The 5,174-nt window shown below is 35.0% G+C and overlaps 1 non-coding gene across 1 annotated transcript; it reads left to right on the top strand.

Moving 5' to 3' along the window:
* Positions 1-457: 457 nt before the first annotated feature.
* On the top strand, positions 458-564 carry LOC128126479 (small nucleolar RNA R71). The gene has a single exon (XR_008224475.1). It is a non-coding gene; the product is annotated as a small nucleolar RNA R71 (small nucleolar RNA).
* The last annotated feature ends 4,610 nt before the right edge of the window (positions 565-5,174 follow it).

The raw sequence follows: 5,174 nt of genomic DNA, 5'->3' as shown, positions 1-5,174 counted from the left end.
CTTCTCCTCCTTGGCCTTCTTGTACTCTTCATAAGGCAGCCACTCCTTCTTTTGTTTTCGCCAGTCTTCTTCATACCGGTCACCGCTCGAATAACATACTTGTGCCTTTTTGTTGCCGTGCTCATCTAAATCACAATCCCTAGTGAGGTGAGGTCCATTGCAGTTTTCACAACCCACCCGTATGGCATGGATAGTTTGATCCATTTTGTCCATTCTTCTATCCATGGTTTTTAACATGGCCATGACCGCGGATAAATCTTCAGTAGCAGCATATGCGGCTCCCCTCGTGACATCATTCCTTGGGTTGTGGTATTCTCTAGAGTGTTTAGAGAATTCTTCAATTAATTCTTTGATTACCGGGGGTGGCTTCTTCGTAAGTGGGCCCTGTGAGTCTAGCAGCTGCCGGGTCGTAACATTGACTCCATCATAAAAGATGGACACTTCTTGTTGGCTATTTAGATCATGGTGTGGGCAATTTCGTAGTAAACTTTTGTACCTCTCCCATGCTTCATATAAAGATTCTCCAGCTTGTTGTTCAAAGTTTGCAATGGCCTTCTTGAGTTTGGCTATTTTGGATGGTGGGCAAAAGTGATCTATAAATTCTTCCTTCATTTTGGCCCAAGTAGTGACTGACCCGGGAGGAAGTGATTTGAGCCAGTCTTTAGCAACACCCTTGAAGGTTACCGGAAGCATCCGAAGTAGTTGAGTTTCACGGGTTACATTTGGAATGTTGAAATAGTCAGCAACATCATTTACTTCATCCAAATGTTTGTAGGCATCTTCATGATCTTTCCCATAGAAAGGTATTTCCTTAAGTGCAGCTAGGATATGACCTTTTAGTTCGAAGGTAGCAGTTGCGGGAATTGCGGGTTGCACAAGTCCCGGGCCATGGTCGTCGCGCATCCTCTTCTTCCATTCCCCCATGGGAATTTCATCAATGTTAGCCATTGTGAATGCTAACTCTTCCTCCGATCCGGTTTCTTGTTCGTACGTTGCCTCCTCTTCTTCCTCGGTCTCGTATCCAATATCTTCTTGGATTGGCTTTTCAATTGTCAAGGAAGCGCTTGAAGCTCCGGATTTGCTGCTCTTCTTTTTTCCGAAAACAGTCTTCAAGTTGGACAATGGTGATTTCTTTGGTGTGCTTGAACTCTCCACGTCCTTCCCTTTGTTTCTTTTCAATTCGGATTCGGGGTCTTCAAACGGGGGTACCAGTGGCGTGTTTGCTCCTCTGGTCATGAAAGTCCTGAAATTAATCAAATAAAAGCGTAAAAAGAACAAAAAAAATTGCAAACAACTAAAAGAAAAAAAATCTAAATGAGCTGTTACTCGCCGAGTAGTCGCGAGTGCACTCGGCGAGTAGCAGTGATTTTTCAAAAAATTTTCTAAGTTTTAAATCTAACTAAAACAGATACTAAAACCTAATTGCTATTTACTAAACTGCAATAAATGAACTTTATGCAAGTAAACTCACACAAAGGATCGAAAAAAATTAGGAATTAGCTTAATTATTTAGAACCGTTCCCCGGCAACGGCGCCAAAAACTTGATGTGTGTAAATTCAACTAGTTTTATCCCTACTTTTTATTAATAATTTGAGCACACAAAGGCAGTGAACCTGTCTTTAAGTGGTATAGATTGATAAGTAAGGTATCGAACTCAGGGAACGGAAATTAAACTAATAGCTAATTTTAACTAAAACAAATAATAAAAGTAAATGGTTTTTTTTTTCTCTAGTTTTGCAAGACTAGAAACTTAAACAAATTAAATTTAACTAATTAACTAAAGCAACAACTATTCACCAAATTTGATAAAGATGTTTCTATTTAGGTTCAACCAATTCACTCCTATGGTTATTTAAGTTAAGATAGACTAATTGCTATTGGTTACCAATGATAATAGTTAGGTTCATGTTCATTACTCCTAACCCTTAGACAATTAACTAATTTAAGCGTTGATCAAGTGTTTAAACTAATTAATTCCCTAGATTAATTATTTGGGTTAAATAAGATTTGTAATGGTCAATTAAGTTATTAATTCAATTAACCTCTTGTTGGTGGTTTCTCAACAAGCTCACACATTAATCTTCCTATTTTCCTATTAATCTTAGTTTCATAATCATTACTTCTAAGCATATATTTTAGCATTCACATAGACATATGAGGTTAACAATTAAGTGATGTTCATGCAACCTAATTGCCTTCCAATTAACAGAAAATAGTAGTGATTAACACATAAGGTTCTTTAACAAACTTAATTTAACAAATCACCAATAGACAATTAAACAAGATTCAATAATTAAACCATAGGAGTTCTTTGGTATTCCCCAAACAGAAACAAAAACGAGTTTAGCTCATAGTTGCAGTAGAAACAAACAAAGAAACAAAGTTTAAGAAAGCAAACATGTTTAATTCCTAAGTCTAAGTGGTAGAATTAACCTAATTGCTTGAATTCTTCCAACTCTTGAAGCTTAGGGTTCTTCAATGCCTTCTGAATCTTTTTGTCGCAGGTAATTTTCCCAAAATTCGCCAGGGGTTCTATCCCAAGTGATCAGGATTCGTCTTATAAAGATATCTCAAAACAGAGGGTACTCGGCGAGTAGCAGAATAAACTCGCCGAGTAGGTGTATAGTTATCCGTCTTGGATCAGGAATCGTAGCTATCTTCTGGAACAATCACGTGTACTCGCCGAGTAATGCCGAACTACTCGCCGAGTAGGTCATTCTTGGCACCCTTTAATCTTCTCTTGCTTTCCTTTTCTCCTTTTTACATCCAAGCATATCTTTTGGGCTGAAAACACAATTCAAAGCATTTTAAGTACCTTTTGTCCAAATTATTCTCATAATTAACCAAAAATAACTAAGAATATATGTTAAATAATTAACTAATTATGCACATATCAGATATATATATATATATATATATATATATATATATATATATATATACCTAGACCTAATTACAAAGGCCCAACCCAAAACCCAACCGAAAACCTCATTAAGCCCACCCAAATCACATGGTGATTTCCAATATTTAGTGTCAATCGAGATCACTAGAACTGGTGTGAAAACCCAATCTAATGATTAATCCAAAACAGTTATTATGAATTAAGAATACAATTATCAATCTTCAATGCACAATATATTCAAAATAGTCTAGTACATAAGATTCTTAAGTTGCTCTCGGTTCTCCCTTTCTCTTTAAAAACTCGATCTTAGCTCCTTAGAATGATCTACCTTTTTCACGGCTGAAACAAAGATATATATATATATATATATATATATATATATATATATATATATATATATATATATATATATATATATATATATATATATATATATATATATACACACACACATATACGTAGTTACAAAGGCCCAACCCAAACCCAACCAAAATCCTTATTAGGCCGACCGAAATCACATGGTGATTTTGGTCCAAACACCACCGAAAACATGGTGATTTCGGTCCTGGACCGAGAACACTAAAAGCCAATAAAAGTAAAGTATAAACCATTAATTTTTTTCCTAACAATTCCCCAGGTCATCATACAAGAAAATCACATTGAGTAATCTATCCTAATAAATAAGAATGATTTTGCCACTTGTCATTCTCTCATTCAATTGGCCACATGTCATTTTGTCATAATTTTGAAATATATTTATTTTCCACTTGTCATTTACTTCATTTTTCATTTCCAATATATCATTAATTTGGTTTCCATAAATTAAACCTACCATAATGACAATTAATTTCAAATTTCAAATTCTAAATTTTAATTTCAATTTCAAATAAATTTATAGTTTAAACCTTTGTGTTTAACATTTTGTTATAATTTACCCGTTTAGCACACAAATCTGATAACTAAACACATAATTTTAATTTATTTATTTTTTGCATTTTTTTCTCATAATTTTCAGTTATTTTAAATTTCAAATTCAAATAAAATTTTCATTTAATCGTTTATATTAACATTTTGTTTTAATTAACCTGTATAATATACGGGTCTCACAACTAGTATAACATAAATAGGGACCATGTTACTTCTTGAAAATAGTTACATGGTTATTCAAGTCATCATGCATTATGCCTCTTTCATCAGGATACATCACAAAATACTGTTTATATGACTACTTTATATCTTGAACTTCGGATATGTAGCTTCTTATTCTTGATCCTTTGCATCATCATATGCTTCATCAAGGATCATATGGAATACTCTTGCCTTTGGCTTTGGCGGCATATTCACCCTTGTTGCTTCATGTTCCTTTGCTAAGTTCCTCAAAATATGCCCATTATCTCCACATTTGTAGCATACCCTATCATTGAACATATAATCTTCGGAATAATGACCACCCCTTTCGCACTTATAGCAGGTCACTTCTCTGTCACATCTCATGAAGTGCTTCTTCTTGCACTTCTCACACCACTTGGCTTCACTGCTACCCTAGGATTTTTGTCATTTGGGCCAGACTTCAAGAATCTTCCTTTCTTATTGGACGTTGAAGATTCTTCAAGCTTCATATTATCTCCTATCTCAGATTTTTCAAGACCCTTTTCTCTTATCTGAGTCTCTACATTCCTACTCCCCCAGTGTAACACCCTGTTTATTTATTAGATAAATAAATGTTGGGTCAAAAATATGGTTTATACTTTGCTTTTCTAGGAAAATATATTTTTATGTAATGTTGTATGTGTTTGCGGTTTGTGTGTACGGCCGTACACAGGGTGTACGACCGTACACAGGGTGTATGGCTGTACACATGTGTATGGTTGGAGGTCCATATAAATAGAGGAGTGCATGTGAGAGTGTACGGTCGAGACGGATAGAGAAGAGAGAGAAAGTTAGAGAGAAGAAGTGTGTGTGTGAGAGAGAGAATCTATTGTAAGGAGCATCAATCATATCATCACATCATTAGATTCAAGTTCTTCTTCTTCTCCTTCTCTTCTATTTGATCTGACATCATCCAATTGATTGGGATTCCGCACCATCAATTGGATCTGATTGATACACAAGCAAATTTTGGGGACTTACAATTGGTATCAGAGCCAATTTGGTATCAATTGAAGTTACTTTTTGAGTGTGAGAGTGCAACATTTCACTATTTTTTAAGAATTTTGATCGAATAACTGTTGAAGGTTTGCTGCTGACTTTGAAGGTTTGTTGTTAAATTGA

Source organism: Lactuca sativa, chromosome 5, assembly GCF_002870075.4.
Source record: "Lactuca sativa cultivar Salinas chromosome 5, Lsat_Salinas_v11, whole genome shotgun sequence".
NCBI classification, from domain to species: Eukaryota; Viridiplantae; Streptophyta; class Magnoliopsida; order Asterales; family Asteraceae; genus Lactuca; species Lactuca sativa.
Note: the sequence above shows the minus strand (reverse complement) of the source record. Positions and strands in the feature narration are given on the sequence as shown.